The sequence below is a fragment of the Misgurnus anguillicaudatus genome, chromosome 16 (assembly GCF_027580225.2).
Source record: "Misgurnus anguillicaudatus chromosome 16, ASM2758022v2, whole genome shotgun sequence".
NCBI lineage: Eukaryota > Metazoa > Chordata > Actinopteri > Cypriniformes > Cobitidae > Misgurnus > Misgurnus anguillicaudatus.
In genome coordinates, this window is record NC_073352.2 from 22,787,615 (window position 1) to 22,806,257 (window position 18,643).

The window sequence follows — 18,643 nt, forward strand, 5'->3', positions numbered from 1 at the left end:
CATTATCCACATATACAACCGCACCTGCTGCAGCGCAATCTGCCTACCCAGAATTCCTCCTTTCATAAGAATCTGCTTTTCGACAGAGGCATGGATTTATCTGCATCCTGTGGATCAATACGAGCACTTTAACAAGATTCAAATCATTCGCACCTCTTGAATGCTCAGCACATGAAAAAGGACATTTTCTAATTCTCCCCCGTTTGACAGTAGGGACATACGCGTACGTTGAATACAGTAGACTCTGTCCTTTAGGGGGGGTCCCGTGGAGTGATTCTCTTTTAAATTACATCGCTCTGAAAGCAGAACGCCATTAACAGCTTTTTCGCATCCTGTCACTGGTTTATCCACAAAACTCGCAGATGTTTCACTCAAAGATCTGTACTAACCACACAACAAATTGCAAGAAGACGTGACAGCCCGTCAACCCCTGACGAAACAAGAATCTTTCTTTCCTATGAGAGATAGAAATATAATGCCAACAAATGAAGCAATTAAAAGCTTCAATGCGGCTGATCTTTGAGTCGAGCACAAGAAAGCAGTAAAAGGCAGACGGCCCTCCTACGGAGAAAATCTATTGAAAATCATCAGGAAAATACGCTTGCCAATCAGATCCGGGAAAAGACTTAAAATACAGTTCAGAGCGCCATGTCAGTGGGTGCATTTGCTATTAGAGACTTAAAGCCTACTAATTATGGTTTTGGCACTGGTTGGATGCGGATGCTTGCTATTTTTATGTTGCTGTTCCAGATTTAAAATATTAATAATAGTACAGAGTGAAAAAAAATCATGGGGATGAGAGTCCCGCAGCGTTGCTGACAAATTGGAAATATTGTGGTTTTAATTTCGCACCAGGGGGATGAAGGAATACAGGAGGCATTTGGGAGCATTTTAAATATGTGAACCTCCATCTACATACTGCAGGGCTAAAGAATAATAAATAGCACCACTTGTAATGCAAAGGCTGAACTCGTCTGATAAAAATCCACTAGTGCTATCATGGCTTGTAATAGAAAAACATCAGTTTACTTCAACATGAGAGAGAAACTCAGTCCAGTCAGATCTTCCTCCTAATGATAAGCCAAAAATATACCCTGAACATATTTATTCAAATATTTGATTAAAAACATTTTTTGTTGCATGTAGCATTTGTGTGTTTGAAGTATAAATTAAAGTTTCAGTTGCCAAAAAATACACTACACATGTGCAAAGTTTATAAAGAAATAGCCCAAGGACAATGTTACCACAAATGTGGATCAACAAATATTAAAGGTCCCATTCTTTCTGTGTTTTTGAAGCTTTGTTTGTGTTTAAAGTGCACCATATAACATGTGGTCATGTTTTTTACGTGTAAAAAAAAACGTGGTATTTTTCACACAATGTACTTATCTGTATACAGCTGTTTTCACTGTCCTAAAAATGGGCTGATGTCTTTCTTGTTCTATGGAGGCCCTCCTTCAAAAATACGTATTGAGTTCTGATTGTGAAGCTTGTTTAGTGTGTTGTAATTCGATAGCAGCTTAGCTTGCCGTTAGCTTAGCTAGCGACTGTCGTATTCCAGTGGGCGGAGTTTAGTCAAAAAACTGTTCTAGTGACGTCATTAAAGCAGGAAGTAGAGGGCTGTAATCCAAACTGGCCGTTCGCTGTAGGCTTTGAAAGGCGAATTCTGTTAAAGAAAATATATCGCCTGGCAGTGAACTTTGAACTTTAGCCTTTAACAGGTATTATTTATGCTATTATATTAACATTACACACTAACTATGGTTTAAAAATGTGATCAGAAAGAACGTGACCTTTAATAATACTGTAGATAAGACTGTAGTTTATGTATGCTTTATTAACTATGTTTTGTGCCATTGTTTTGTCTCAAAATGCACATCAGTAATGTAATCTGTAAGGTATGTTTGTTAAAACTACTCAAATGTCCAAAAATAGCAACTGTAAGGCCAACAATGGCGACCTTGTGACTGCTCATCCGAGGGACGGTAATTTAAAATAAGTGTTCGGAGTGTTGTGTGTTGCTTGCGTTTTCAAAATATGTGAACCATGTGCATCACGTGTTTTGTCAAAAGAAGTGCACAAAATACACGCAAGGCACTCCCTTAACACTAAACTCTAATTACGCATGAGATTATGCGAGTATCTGGCAAACGCAAGCATCTCTTTTATTATAAACCCTTTAGACGCATTTGCAGCAGGCGCTTATTTTGACAAGACACGTGATGCACACGGGATCTCTCGATGCGCAGAACACATATTTTGAAAAAGGAACCACACACATGACGGGCTACATACATGTTGTGACGAACTTCGCATCAAGCACCACGAAAAAAGAAGTCACCGGCCGATACTGAAGGCCAAGTAGACTGCAGACTTTTTCAGTACAAATATCTAAAAATTTCTTGATGAGCATAATGACGTAATATAATAAGTCTAGTTTTAAAGTAAATTTGTGCTTAAAACAAGCAAAAATATCTGCCAATGGGTTGAGGGAAAAAAATACTTTACACCTAATTCAAAAATAATTTTTTCACCCCATTGGCAGATATTTTTGCTTGTTTTAAGCACATGTGCACTTAAATTGTATATTATTTTCTATAAAAACTAGACTCATTTTTCTCATCAAAAAAATACATCTTGATTTAAGAATTTTTAGATATTTCTACTGAAAGCAAGACAAAAATACTAAATAGGTTTTGCAACACGGTGTACTGGATCTAAACCATTTCTTAGCAACATCCCCTATAAAATATATCTCCCCAATTGCTGTACATCATTAAACAGGTTTATAATTCAATAAATTGCTGTCTGTTTTCATACATAAGGCTAAATTAGCTACATTTGTGGGTGGGTTGAATCTTCCACACAAAAACAAAAGGAATGGCTTTTAATTTGGACAGACTGAACATGTTTTGTGTCAATGCCAGACTTTCATCTTGTTTGGCAGCAATTCTGCTCCTCGTTGGAAAATGCATTTTTTTTTTCTCTCCAAAAAATGCAGGCATAAGCGATGGAGGTCTGCAGTGTTGATGTAATCCAGAAAGAGGGCTGAGAAAATGTCACTAATTTACCTGCTTAGACAGGCTTGGTCTCTGGATATCATGGTTGCACGTGTGCCAAACTCAAGGCTGCGACTGGGGATGACACTATTCAGTCACTTTATATTTACAGGCTCCGGAAATACATAATTTCTTTAAAGAACGAGGTAAAATAGCTAAAGAAACAAGTAATGTATTCCTAATAAATCACAGCGTTTTGAGCTAAACAATGATGCATCGGTTTAAAGATTAACAATATTAAATATGAGCATGATTTAATATGGTTTGGGCATTAAGATGGTATAAATCATATCCCGACACTGCCTCGCAAAGCTTTAGTAATTTTTCTTCTGTTTGTCTGCCTGCATTGTTGTTCTGTGTACCCGACTGATGAAACAATACAGCTGTAGCCGGCTCCTGCGAAAAAGAATAATATCTCAGAGTGAGAGGCCAGACATCAGTTGTGGCATTTGCTTTATTTCTTTCTCTTTACTGCAGGTGGGTCAGCCACAAGCTTTCCATGAGAGAAAATAGGTGCCACATTAATCCGTGTGACCCCATGAAGAAGTCAGTCTTTCACTGTTCACTGCAGATTTGACTATGCCGCATGCTAGCGCGCTGCACTGGGTCGCAGCCATGCGTTTGTGACTCTCCAGCTGTTGTTTGTTAATTGCTTGTTCACTTGGCTGTATGTGGGACAGAATAGAAGCCATGCAGGCATTGATCATTTTATTCCTGTTGTTACAGGCGCAGGAAGTGTCCGGGCGGTCCTGGGTGGATTGCGCAGTGCTTTCGTCCAGGCTCTGGTCACGTCGGAAACCTTGTCTCCACTCTAACACTATCACTAGCTGCCATGCACTGGCTACGACAAGCCAGGCAGACGCTGGGGGCTTCCCACGAGGGAGAGTCCAAGTGCTGCTGTCATCCTAGCCAGGCAATTCAGTCTGTGCACCATAAATCAGCCGCGAGCCCTCAGCCCTGCGGGACCACAAGATGGAGTGTGATGGTCTTGTTTTTACAAACAGTGGAGGAGGATGCGTCACTGAGCCACAAAGATGGTACTCGGTGTAGGGGCCTTGCCATCTAGAGCAGCTCTCCAACGTTCACACTCCATCTGCTCGCACTTTTTCTTTTTCTCCCTCCAGCACTTCCTGTTCACACCATCCCAAAATCGCATCCGTTTCCTTCTTACCCCTTTACATCTGCCTTATTCCCTTCTCTTTCAAATTCTTTCGTTAAGGAAAGTGACCTTGACGTCCCATGTCTTCATTCCGTCTACACTCACATATTAATTATTGAGGCTATTATACTCCCTGCTTGGCCTTGTTAAAGCCTGTCACACGGATGGCAAATCAAGAGTTCCCGTCCCTGCTTCCGTGTCTTAACATTAATACCAGTCAATTTATCCGAAAGTAAATCTGAGTCTTGGCTATCTGGCTCGGTTAAGTGTGTTTGACAGCCAGCGTTCTCGGTAAAACAAAAACTGGGCTGAAATCATGAAGTGTAATCCAGTCTCAAACACACACTGACAGCTTAACTTATATCTGTGGTTTACCACTGGACCATTTCTTTCAACCACTGCCATTTGTGTGAATTATAATAGCTAGAAACGATGTCTCTCTGCCCTGTCAGACCCTCCATGGCTGATCCTAGTTAAAAGATGAATTTCTAAACTGGTGCAGACAAACGGAGCATCGGCGTTAGATTGGTACAAACCGTATCTGCTATGCAAGTGTATAAGAAATACTGGATTTGTGATTGTGATTTCTCGTTAATGCAATGGTGTAATGGTGTTTTCTTGGCACACTGTAGGCCCCTTAGTGCCAATTGGGCATCATTTAAATGCCACGGCCTACCTGAGCATTGTTTCTGACCATCTCCATCCCTTTATGACTACCATGTACCCATCCTCTGATGGCTACTTCCAGCAGGTTAATGCACCATGTCACAAAGCTCGAATCATTTCCAATTGGTTTCTTGAACATGACACTGAGTTCACTGCACTAAAATGGCCCCCACAGTCACCAGATCTCAACCCAACAGAGCACCTTTGGGATGTGTTGGAACGGGAGCTTTGTGCCACAAATCTCCATCAACTGCAAGATGCTATCCTATCAATATGGGCCAACATTTCTAAAGAATGCTTTCAGCACCTTGTTGAATCAATGCCAAGTAGAATTAAGGCAGTTCTGAAAGCGAAAGGGTGTCAAACACAGTATTAGTATGGTTTCCTAATAATCCTTTAGGTGAGTGTATATTTAGCCTCAGTGGTGGCTCGTGACTGCTCATCCGAGGATGTGCTCATTCAAAATAAGTGTTCGGATTGTCACGTGTGTGGTTCCCTTTTCCAAAATATGTGTTTTGCGCTTTGAGAGATCGTGTGTGCATCACGTTTCATGCCAAAATAAGTGCCTGCTGCAGACGCGTCAAAACCGTTTATGATAAAAGAGACGCTCACGTTCCCAAAATACATGCTAGACAATTCCTTAACATTAAACTCTGATTACGCATGAGATTATGCGAGTATCTGGCAAACACGAGCGTCTCTTTTATCATAAACCCGTTAGACGCGTCTGCAGAAGGCACTTATTTTGGCATGACACGTGATGCACACACGATCTCTCAAAGCGCAGAACAAATATTTTTTAATTATGAACCACACACATGACAAGCTACATACATGTTGTGACGAACTTCGCATTGTGCGCTTCAAAAAAAGAAGTCACCAGCCACCACTGTTTAGCCTTATATAAACCGAGCATCTGGAAGCCATTTTGTGTATACTTAAAAAAATTGCTTAGTGATGACAGGACTGGTTGTCTGCTCTATGCTTTAAAAGCTCTTATAGCTTTCCTCGAATCAATGTCATGAACTAAAAAGTGGATACACGCGGGGTCATGCGACCTCTTCGAGGCCACTGATAGAAAACATAAAGGGAATCTGACAGAAAACAGGCTTGTATGTCTCTGCACCCTTCATGGGTTCGGGAGTGTTACAGATTTCCTCATTAGTTTCAGACTAGCACAGAGAAAGGCACTGTAGTGGCACTCGACCCCCGGGTTGTCTTGATAATGGCAGACCCTAAATTAACCTGACTCATAGATCTGGCAGCCGGCGAGGCATGCACACCAAAGCAATCGGCCCATTTGAGCGCCGCTCGATGAGGATTGGTTTGCAGAGGACATTTTTAAATACTTTGTAACAAATGCCGCATTCTGTGTTTAAGCTTGACCGAGCGATGTAGCTAATTTACTCAGAAACCCTTGAGTCTGAGAAGAGCGAGCGAGACAAAGCACACAGTAAATTACATCTGTGAGGGGACGAGCTGGGCTTTGGGGGTTGAGGGTTCGGGGGGGAACGAAGGACGTAAACGCACTGGCTGCAGCAAATTAAATGATCTGTGAGAGAAGCATATTGCCGAAGTCAGTGAACCCCTTTGGAAATCTGAATGCCTGCATCTTGACTTGAAGCAAGCCTGTGAGATATTCGTCTATTATTTGCTATTCATAAAGCCTGGAGAATGTAACTGGCTTCAGGCAGGGGTGACAAAAATAGATTTTTATGGGTGGACTATTGTACAGTTATTTACTCTGAATCTCATGACCTTTTTTCTTTTACTCTCATTATTCAATTATATTAGTTAAGCTGAGGAAAATAAAAATGAATCATTTATTTAACTAGCCTAAATTATACTATTTTAAAGGACTATACAATTGTTTTGACCCGATGTGTCTTTATTCTTTTGTTATCATCAGTGAATGATTCATGAATTGATCATACAGTTGCAGAAGTAGCAGGTTAAAACCCAAAGGAAGAGTTAAATTAAGCACTTGAACATGTTCTACAGTTTCTATAGCTCTGTCTTCCTCCTATTGTGCTATTGAATTTTTTCAAGTTGTTTTGAAGCTTGTTGTTTTATTCAATGGGAATGATGCCTTGTTCCTGTCAAGCAAAGACTGACACAAACGCACCTGGTCACAATGCAACCTGAGTGCGTAAAATCACTGTGTGCCTTCCCTTCAACAGCTGGGCCCTAATATGTCAGTTGAATACTAATATCTCCAGACCGCCGTTCCCTGTGAGATGCAAGTGAGAGGCCTGCTTGCATAGACTCATGTTACATAATTAATGCAATGTGCCTTCTCATTCAGCCATGTTCACTACGTTAGCCTTGGCTATGCGTTTTATATTCCGTTTTATCTTGTTTTTTTTAAGCTAGCCTATTCTCTGTCTCTTTCTTTCGTCTCTTGCTCCGCTTCAAGTCCGTGTCTGCGTGTTTTTCTTCTACCTTCTTTAAGCCAACTCACTCCGGTACTTCCCCTGTGCCCTTTCTCTTTCTTTTCGGATAATTTAACAGTGTCTCTGTTCATCTTTAGTTTAGAAAATTGATTGCATGTGTCTGAATATCAAAATGTGCACCATTCGAAACTGAATGGTTTTAAATTGAATGTCTAATCCAATTCCTCAATTTGAAATAAATTGAAGTAGCAAACCGAACGAAGAGCTGTAATTTAAATATGCACCAAAGGAATTCAATTCACATATTTTTAAATATAAATGTAAGATATTTAATTCTGTTCAATTTAACGACAGTAATGGTATTTTTAATACATTTAACTTTCTAATATGAGTTTCCTAGACATCATATAACATTATAGACTATTTCAAAAACCTATTTAAATTACATTGACAATAATTAAAATGCCACTTTTTAATTTTTTTTATTCAAATGTCACATTTGAATTATTCATATATATATATATATATATATATATATATATATATATATATATATATATATATATATATATATATATATATATATATATATAATTTTTTTAGTTTATTTATTTTATTTATTTATTTATATATAGTGCTGTGCAAGATGTGTTGTTTTTGCAATTGTATAGTGATCATACATAATTATTTCTCAGTCTCTTTATTAGAATACAACCAAAAAATACAGGAAATGTGTATGTCGTATTAAAAACAATATAAAAGTATAAGCTAAAGAAAACTTAAGCAATAGCAGGCAGCTGCAAGATCTCTTAAACCTAAATGAAATTAAATCCTAATTTCTAATTCTAATCGAATGACTTCAGGACTTCAGTCTCCTCAAAAAAGCTCAAGTTGTCTTTTATTTTCTGTTTGTATCTTAAAAAAGAGTGAAAAATAAATATGGATGGAAATTAAAACTTTGCTAAAACAACAAAGCTGGTGATGGTGCCCTAAAACTTTTTTACTGTAATGTATAAATAAATAAATAAATAAATAAATATATTAGGGAGCTCAGTAGCTTTTATATATATTATGGAGCTCAGATGCAAAAGCTACTAAACGACACAGTCAAAAATAAGATAAAAAAATAAGTCAAAAAAATAAGATAAAGAAATTAACGGAATGCTCTCAGCACATATTATATACGTAAAAAAAAATGCTTCAAATCCAGTTAATGTCAGCCTTAGGCCATTTAGAAACCCCAGTTTCTCATAAAGAGTCTCATAAAAAATGCTAATTTACAAGAAAATATGTCAGACACCCTCAGGGTTTTGCATCCGACTTCTTCATATATCCTTTGGGCCAAACCCTGGTTATAGCCTATACAGATTGACATCACCATGTGTGCGAATAAAAGATTTTTGGGAAATCGCTACCTGTAATGAAGCATCCGCTTCCCCTGAAACCATCATAGTCTGACCCAACCTGTCGCCTGTCCGTGTCCAGGCTCCTGACAGGAGTGCTCAGCCAAGAGGAAGGGCATGACAACAGAGCCATGCTGGGTCACCTGATGCTTATTGTATCTCATCACTGTGTTGGTGATACGGTTATACTGCGCCCAGACCCAAGTCCAGGTGCAGTATAGCCGCGCCATCTCTAAGACGGCAACCGTCTGGCCTCTCAACGGGGACACCACACCCTACCATCTCTAAGGTGTGCCACCACGATTTGTCTGCATCTGTCTCCACTCCCTGCCACATGCCCAAAACACATCGAATTAGCAGTACTGACCAATCATTGCCAGAGACCCTGTAATACTGAGTAAAACAGACGGGAGGAGAGACACTGCGGCTGAAACATCAGCAGCCCTTGACTTGCAGCTAGACAGTGGGGAGGGGACATATGTGACTGCTCATATATATGCTGCAAAATCGTACCTTAAAGAAAACATGACTCATGCACTGAGCATAGATTCACAGCACTGGGGTGTATTACTCAGTATGGCATTCTATTAAAACCCTGATGATACAAACCAATCTTCCACAGTTTTTCTCTCAGTCCCTTGTGTAGGGAGGGTTAGGGATGAGAACTGTAAGGGTTTTAATGATTCTGTTTCCAATTCGGATTCCTCTTAACGATTCCATTAATGATTCTTTTAGTAGTTCTGAGAAAGACTTGGAAATGAGAAATGTAATTTTTGCCGCATTTACCACCCTCAGCAGTCACTTATTAAAGCATTTTAGATTTCAACTGAACAAATATAACGAAGCTAAAAGAAATATAATACTTTAATTTGTGCAAAAGGACTTTTAAAAGGAGCAAAAATGCAAGCCAATAATTGTTTTTTGACTGTAAAAATAATATAATTTTTCACATATTTCGATAATGCAATTTCTTCATTTTTTTATTAAAATATTACTTCAAAAATTGGAAACACGTTCAGTATTTTACAAAAAGAATGCGATAGGAGAATTATCAACGGAAGCAAATGTCATGGAAAATCATTAAATTTTAGTGTTTTTTTTACAAATTAAAACAGCCATTTCGAATAAGAACAAATTCCCAGCACTAACAAGGCTAGATGAAAACAGTAAAAAACTCTAAAACATCCTCTGAGTAAAAGAAGTGGGTCATAGGCAAAAGGAGACACCTAGTTGTGATAGAGGGGTGGGTGAGAATGCAAACGGCACAATGTGGGCAGTGTGACTGAGGCTGAAGTTAATTGGATTTTTTGGTGCCCACTCATACCCACATGCAGGGCCCGCCGTGGTATTAAATGGCGTTACCTATGACGTTAAGCGCTAAGCGTTACCCTACTGGCCATCCCTACTCTGTTCTTTTAATCCATCACAATTCCAGCCATGAAGAGAATTGTATTACAAAAAGCTAATGACCAGAGCTTAAATTAGACATATATCATCAATGCTAAATCATGTAAGTGACAGCTCAGATTTAGACCGAGACTCATTAGAATGTATGTTTTAGATCTTTGGAGATGCTAATGTAAGGGAAATAATGAGAGAGCAAGAGGTTTTTTATTGTTAGGATGTATATTATCCCTTACTATGGAAGACAAAAGGCTTGGAGCGCCCGCTGTGATGTTTGGCCCGGCTGATTGTGTTGATCTCCAGTCTTGCATTGCGCTAGCCCATTTCTGCCTAGTTCTTAATGGATAGTGCACGAGAGCAGGGGAGCATCATTAAAAAACCCATTTTGAGGCCTCCCCGTCTGCCATTAAACTTAACAGCCAGGCCTTGCCGTTAGTTTTATCCTCCTTTTCAAGGGGTTCGGGGGCAAGAGACCTAAAACCATGAAGGTTAATTGGCTACCCAGAGGATGAAGTGATTGAGTTCAATCTGCCCTTTTTGGAAAGCTCGAAAACAGGCTAAAAATGGGGACGCGCAGAGGAAAACATGTCTGTTGCGCTAACATCCACAATATGCATGCCACACTGCCTTTTCCATCAGATAAAAATGTTGCTTAAACTCTGGTCTTTGAGAGAAAGGAAGGAGGGCATTTGAATGTAAAAGGCTTGCTTGGGAGGGTCTGGATTGTGAAGTGCATGGGCCTTTGGGCAACGCAGGGAAGGTTTATGGCCTTACTGATTTTTCTCCTGTCTTTAATCTTTCATCAGTGGTTGATAATCTGCCCTGGCTGAAGTCATTTCTGTGCGGAAGGGAGGATGGTTTTGTTGAAGAACTGAATTTGAACCCACTGAGATCCTCTGAAATGAGGTGAGTGAAGATGCGGTGAGGACAGAAGGATAAAGGAGATGAAGGTGTGCCTGTGAACTCCGCTAGCCATTCCCAACAGTGCAGTCATTGCCCGTTTGACGGCATGCATTTTGTATGCATATGCATTGCTGCTAATCCTGATCATTTTAATGTTTACAACAGGACAAAGGAATATAAATCAAGAGTGGCATGATATGGAAAAGCCAGCTGACCAAGGTTTTAACCTTTTCCTAATGTCTGCAATTACCTCAGTCCTGCAGGAACAGTAGTCGTAATATTGGATAAAATGCCATGTCATTCAGTAAATCTGAGCGGTTTAAAAGCAAACAGGAAAACTAGCATCCAGTAAAAGCTTTAAAAATGTACCTGAAAGGAAAGCTACTGTATATTCAGATGCACACTGTGTTAATATAAAGGGAGTTAAAGAGAAATTCTTGCACTGCCGCAGTGATAGAGCATCCAGCTCTCTCTCTCTTATTTTTCCTCCTTCTTTTTCTCCTCTCTCTATCTCTCTCTCTCACTCACACCCTCCTCTCTCTTTTCTACCCAGCTGCAGTGATAAATGTCTCTTTGTATTCTGGACAGAAACTGCCGGGTACAATGTACTTGTCAGAAGACAGCTGATTTTTCCTTTACCGTTACAGCATATATGCGTAATCTTTCTAGGAGCACGAGGAAAAAAAACGACGTAATATACGATTGACATTTGCAGAATAATGTAAATGGTGCAACAGCGTGTCATGCGTGTTTGCATGCGTGGGTGTGTTTGTAAGAGCTTTCCTCAAATGTGTACCCTCTTATAATCAGTTTGTATTTCAGTGGGCACGTATGCGGTTTAGTGCGTAAGTGGGGATGTTGAGTTATAGTCGAGTCGAGCTGAGCTATTCTAATGGGAGTTAATGGAGTTGAGTGGGGTTTGCTTTGGGTGTTGTGGGCTGGATGCCAGTGAGGATCCCATCTTGGCGTCTATTAAACTGCCTGCCCGCTGTTTTGGCGGTGTGGTCCAATCCAATTTTTTGCCTTTGAAGATCTACCTCTATGTTTGATCTACAAATTGCACAATGCGCTGCTCCACCCAGGTAGTGGAATCTTGGGCGGCATCCGGGAAATGCTTTCCTGGAGACCCAGGCTCCCCAGTAAGGGTTGTTACGATGAGCACATTACACATGGAAAAGGTCCAAGTGCCCTCCACAGGGACAGACTTTGTCTCACCCTGCTATTAGTTACGTTCCGGTTAGAGCGCAGCTAGGGATGGGGTATGGTTAGCTTCACTCTACATCCTGTGCCCTGGGGGCTGCTATGCCCCTGGGTTTTATTACCTGTGGATTTCCATGAGTGCATGAATGAGTGAGAGAGTAAGTAATGTGGATTTGGATAAGGGCCATGTGTCTGTAAGAGCCAAGAGGGCACCAAGCAGATGGACCTGGTGATGGAAGGTGGGTGGCTGAGGATTCCAGCGTCGTAAAATACAACTCTTCTAAAGCGTAGATCAATCATGATAGCGCCAACTGGCACATTGGAGACGGCATGGCGCCACGTTGCAGATCACTGCATTGTACGCATCTTAATCTGCCTATTGAGATAAAACCCTGTTTTATTGCTTTTATTTTTACAATGGCTATCGTATTAACCCTTGAACACACACGTTCTCATTTCTCCTTTCTGTTTCACCCACCTCACAAATTGACTTGAGATTAGAGAGCAATATTTCTTTCTCAAAGAGACTAGCAAACAGCACATTACCTTGCCTTAATCTTCTCCTCAATGTTCAATCTCGCCGTTTCCCTTTTTGTGCTGAATTGCACCCAGTAACATACGTGTTCAACAAACAATTGGGATTCAGACAGTTTTCTGAGGAGATTATTAACATGCAGCCACAAGCAGGCGTTTTAAATAAGCAATGGAATCCCGAGCCCTCTTTTCCTCTCCATCAAAGCCAGGATTGTTTGGAAAATGAGCTGTCAACTCAGGGTTCGCAACGAGATGGATCAACCTCATTGCAGACCTTAGAAATAATGAACCGCTTCTTTTTTTCCCTCTGATATGTTCAATAAGCTACCCATAACACGTGCAGGAAAGATAAGAAGCCCCCCTTTTCTTGAGCTGATTAAACCCATTGCAAGGGTTTTGCAGATGGGGGTTCAAGGGAGTGCAGTCCTATTCAGAGTTTTGAGATGTTTTCGTGTTTTGGAGAGGAAGGCACATCTTCAAAGAGACAAAAGATCTCAAGGTCTACTCGCCAGAATATGCTGAAAAAAAGCTAGCAAAAACATGATTATTTTCTTAATTTGTACAGAGTGTTGTGAAGGTAACAGCTGCAGAGGTAAGCTCCAGTACTTTCTGAAAATACTCTTGACGCTTTTTTGGAGAGCACATGGGCGTTTTTGAAGTTAGGAAAATAAATAGCATTTTTACGGGCCATTCACACATGACCTGCCTGTAGCCGCACACATTTATCCTAATGTGGAATGCCATTAATAAACGACAATTCAAAAGTTTAGGGTCACTTGACTGATTCTCATAATGTAAAAAACCTTGAGACCTGAAGACATTCACAATTTTTTTAATTAGTTTTTAAGACTTTTTATCTTGAACTATATAAATATTTTAATATATTTAATTATTTTTTATAAAACTACTTTTTAATGACTTAAATGGAATAAAGAAAAAGCAGCCATTAAAAGCCCAGCTTTAGTTCCAGAACCTGATTGATAAAAATACATTTTACAAATTCTTGGCAAATGCCGTCTACTTTTGAGTAAGACAATTTTATAATAAAATAAAACAAATTTATTTTAATTATTCCAATAGTTACATTTGTGCAACTCTATTGTTTTGATGGGTTAATTCTAAATGTGGAAAAATATATAAAAATACAATAACTTCTGATTGGCAATTTTTTATTTTTCTTATATCAGACAAGAATTCAGTGAGCTTTTACTGTGTAAAATATTAATATTAGTTTTATAGGAAAAGTCAGCTGTCATAATGCACTTTTAGGTATTCTGTTCAGAGATAAACCGAGAAATAACACTTCAAACTGTCATAGACATCATTTCTCCTGCTTTCTGAACCTTTATCACCCTGCGTACCTGACACACAGTCCTCTCTCTTTCTGTCTCTACTCCTGTCTTAAAGTTGACATCTGTCAACATTTGCATTAGGTGATCAGAGACCCCCACGCAAAAAAATGTCCACCTACAAATCAGTTTCTACAAAAATGCCATATACTATAGTTTGGGGGTTGGGAGGGTGTGTATTTCCCAGGCAAGTTGGGTGTGAATGGGTAAAGAAAGGAAAAAAAGACTTGGAGAAGGCTTTGTGATGGATGGGTGCGTGGGTTTGGGAGCTTGGTGCAGTGTTGTGGGGGGTTGACGGAGACAAAAAGGGAAACTCTTTTATCAATTTCATCAAAATCAATTAGAAGCCGGATTGTAATGATGGGGCACTGGGAAGTGGAGGGAGTGTGAAATCTGGGGCCATATGAGGAGATACATGCCCATGGGGACAGAGCGATTGATGAATAAAAGACTCCCAGGGCCGAGGACACTCTGAGTGGAACATGCTGGAACTCAGCAGCTGCAAATTGAGCTGCCAAAGTCTCCTCTGGGGGTGAGAGACAAGAGAGAGGAGAACAAGAGCTTAATGGTGACTGTCATCTCGTCTGGTGGGACTGGGACTCTACAAATAGCCTTCAAGCAAACCTCTGGCCTACAGCAAACAAAATCAACAATGAAAAACTCTGGACCCTTACATGCTACTAATGCTCCTGAATGAATGTGTAACATAAAGGGTGTCCGTTGTAATAAATATCCTACTGTTTTCAACTGCTATCTGATTTGGGATTAGACGGGGGTAAATTGAAAGGGGTAGATGTGTCACCTGTGCTGTCATCTAGCAACTAAAACTATTCAAGAAACTATTCAACTATTCATTTTTTCTAAATTTTGCCGTTATAAGCGTCTTGTCTTAACTTGACTTCCGGTTATTGTTTGTTTAATGGTCTGACTAGTTGCTTAAACTGAACTCTTAAACAAATACCTAGTTGAAAATAACAAATGTTTTGGGTTCCTATGTAATCTAGGTGTTGTTTATTTTGCTTGTTATATAAATAAACTACTTTAAAAGGACTTTGTTGTTATTTATTCTTCGCGGAGTTTACCGGAAGTTACGTGATGACCACGAAAGCCGCTTGTTTATGTTGTTACTGCTGAAATCGTCTACTGTATACTGTACATTTTATCAGTATATGTGTTTCCTGGGAATGAAACCCATGACGTGTGCTGCTGAAGCAGTGCTCTACCAATTGAGCCACAGGAACACATTTGGGTGATTCTCGCGAAATTAGACTCATGGGGTGTCATGAAACATTTTGATAAAAAAAAGTAAATGCAAAGTAAGAGTATCAAAATAAGAAGCATACAGTTATAAACATCTCTTCACGCACTATTTTGCACATGATTTTAAATGACATCATACAAACAAATTTTGTTGTTTTTTTCCACATTTAAGGGGAAACTTTTCATTACCGCAACGTGTCCATGACTGGATTTAAAATCTTCAGTGCATGTTATACTATAAACATTTACAGTAAAGAAACATGTGGTATTTGGTGATCATTGGTAAAAGTAGAGACAATAATAAGGAATGTAAATATGGCCAAGACCAATTATCTCATCCTCCACAACAATTTTCAATCATTGTTTAAGCCCTCAAGGAACTAACATTTTAAAAAAAATTGTTGGAAAGGGACACAATTTACTGTGACACTCAAGATGGCTACCAGGTAAGCAGTTCTTATTTTTTCTCTCCGGATAAAAGTTGAAATTTTGTTTGTCATAGTACCTTGACAAATTTTTAGTTCTCATTACCGAAACATGAGTTTGTAAATGCATATATTTAATGTAATATCATGTTGCGGTAATGATAATTTTTTATAATGACAATCTAAAAAAAATGTAAATAATTCTATAGGAAATATTTTTTAAATCCTCTAAAAATAAGGTTATAGTAAGTTCAGACCATAATATGTGCAAAAAATTGTCTTCAAGGGCTTTTTAAAATTTTTGATGCTGGACACCTAAATCTGGATTTCGTGAGAATCACCAATCTATGTGTATTAGTATTTCTGTCATTTCCTGCGTGATACAGCTTAACCCTATTTTAGGGCTTTAAGCGCCCAGGGAAGGATTCGGTCAATGCCATCCGTCATCCATTCATCACCACTTCACTACACTTAGTTGTGAGCACTGTAATTCTGCTCTAATGAAATCATTACTGTCGGCTCATGACCACCACAGCCCTACTACGGTAGCACAAGCACTGTCTCCCACGCTTCCTGTGAAAAACACGTCCTCACTGACATGTGTGATATTTCTTGCCACTGAAGCCCCTATAAATTGCTCCATTTCTTGAAGGAACAGGAACACAAACTGTGGGAAATAGCCTTTTATTCTATTACCAGGATCTATGTCTATGAAGGAAGCACCCCTGAGGAAGTGTTTGTGTATTATGTATTAAGACACTACAGTCCTCGGAGGGCTTTTTCCCCTTACTTGTTCTCACACTCCCTCTTACAATGGAAAGAGTCGGTGAGAGAATTTAGGGAGGAGCCATTTTAAACATTGTTTCCCTAGTGCAAACATTACCTTTTCAAAGAGCTGCGTGAATCATAAACATTTACACTGTTTGATGGTCTAGGGAACAAGACGGTTGGGAGCTTACTATCCCTCCACTTCCACTTCCTGACTCTGTTTGTTTTCAGGACGAATAAGGGAGAAGGAACATAAAAACAAAACCAAAGAGAAAGCGAGTCTCTGTCTGTGTCCTTTGGCAATTGGAGTTTAAACTCGTTTCACTGTACTAGAACAGTTAAAAGATAGATCAGAGGTATTCCCATTACAACAGCTATATGCCTTGGTCTCTCGGTGAATGAGTGTGTTTATTTCCCTGCCTGGAAATTCTGCCGTATGCTGTTTTTTGGTGAATCCGTTTGTTGTGATTGTCTAAATGTATTATACAGACACTAAACGTTAACGTAGCGCTTTGCTTCCAGCAGCAAAATATGGTGCAATAGCCACTAAACTGTCCAGTCTCTATCAGAAGTTTCAAGCAAACGGTTCTCTGGAGGTTTGTGAAGCAGTCCCCTCCTGGCTTCAAGAGATTTAATTGTGCTTTGTGCCAATTCAGTCAGTGAGTCAGCAAGCCCATCACACACACTTTAGCTGGGTAATAAGACTACAGAGATTGTAATGGTGGGGCAAAAACCATTTGCAGTGTCATTACACTTCTGCATTTCAGTTCAGTTCATTTAATAATTATCAGCCGAGCTCATTGCTGCTCTGCCTACATGTGCCTATAGACACAACAAACTCAAATGAGACTCATCTGCCCATTGCATTTCTTGTCATTGGAGGTTAAAAGCCTAAAGCCAATGCAAACAGTAATGTATGATAAAAGACATGCCTCCAAATTCCATTAGTATCTGATACTTGTCACCATCTAATGGCTTCGGTTAAAACCGACGACAGTGCCGTTGAAGTGCTTGCTCATTTTGCTTATCAGTTATCCTTCGTTTCATGTTTGTTTGCTGGCTTGTGAACAGATAAGAGCTTTGCTAATGATAAAAGGGCTGACCTGGAAAAGCTTCATCCACTTGTAACATACTCTGTTTACATTTTTCTAATTGTGTCCAATTATGCGAGTGCTGAGCAAGAAGGTCTGTCAGGATGTATTTTATGAGACCTATATATTCGTAGGCAATTCTCTTACAGAGAGACATCCACAACGGCTAAGCCGTAGTTATAAGGCTCACTAATCATAGTTCATTATTCGCTGACAGCAAATTGGCGGCGAAAGGAATCTCCGTCATGGCAACCCTAAGGCTCGCAATTCCTCACAGCACAGAGAACACAGGCACCGCAACACCTTCCTCAAACAAATCTGCTCATGCATCCGACACATTTGCGTATAAATTGTAAATGGAGGACATTCCCCCTCTTCGGTTGCCAGGTAGCCATACGTCTTGCGATTCATCTAGAGAACAAACTGGTTAATGAGCCTGCTGGAATTAGCCACGGAGCACACGATCTGGAGCAAATGAGATCTTAATTGGTTCACCTGCCAATTCCACATAATTCAGGATACTGTTTCACAGGGGGAAAACAATGAGGAACAAGCTAAATTATTTTATGGCTGTTAATTCAGGGCTTTCTCGTACTTATTAAGCCGTTCCTCCCAAAACAGGACGGCGAGATGGTGCAAATAAAAGCCGTAAGCGATACTATGAGTCAGAAGTCCAGACAGATGCAGCCAGCCTTGATTTTTGTGTGAGTGTTCCAGGCGAGGCAGCGTGACATACATTCTTTAAAATCCAATCTGAGCAACCATCCTGACGATTTTAATGACCTCATCTTCCTCAGAAATGCTCTTTATTCTGCTCTCTTCCTATTCTGCAAATGTCAAGCTTTCGTTGTAATTCAGAAAATTGGTTGACTAATTTCTATCCAACAAGACTGGAGTTCTCGCTGTTGAGCTTTCGCTATTGTTGGAGGTGGTCCATTGTTCTAAATTACTCAGATCAAAGGCTGATCGAGCATGACAACACAAAACAATCGGTGTAATAAAACCGTTCTAAGCCCCGCTTTGGTCTTC

The 18,643-nt window shown here is 39.7% G+C and overlaps 1 protein-coding gene across 4 annotated transcripts in view; it reads right to left on the bottom strand.

Annotated features, from left to right (window-relative positions):
• pcdh19 (protocadherin 19) overlaps positions 1-18,643 on the bottom strand; it is a 69,691-nt gene that overhangs the window by 4,285 nt on the left and 46,763 nt on the right. The window lies entirely within an intron of this gene.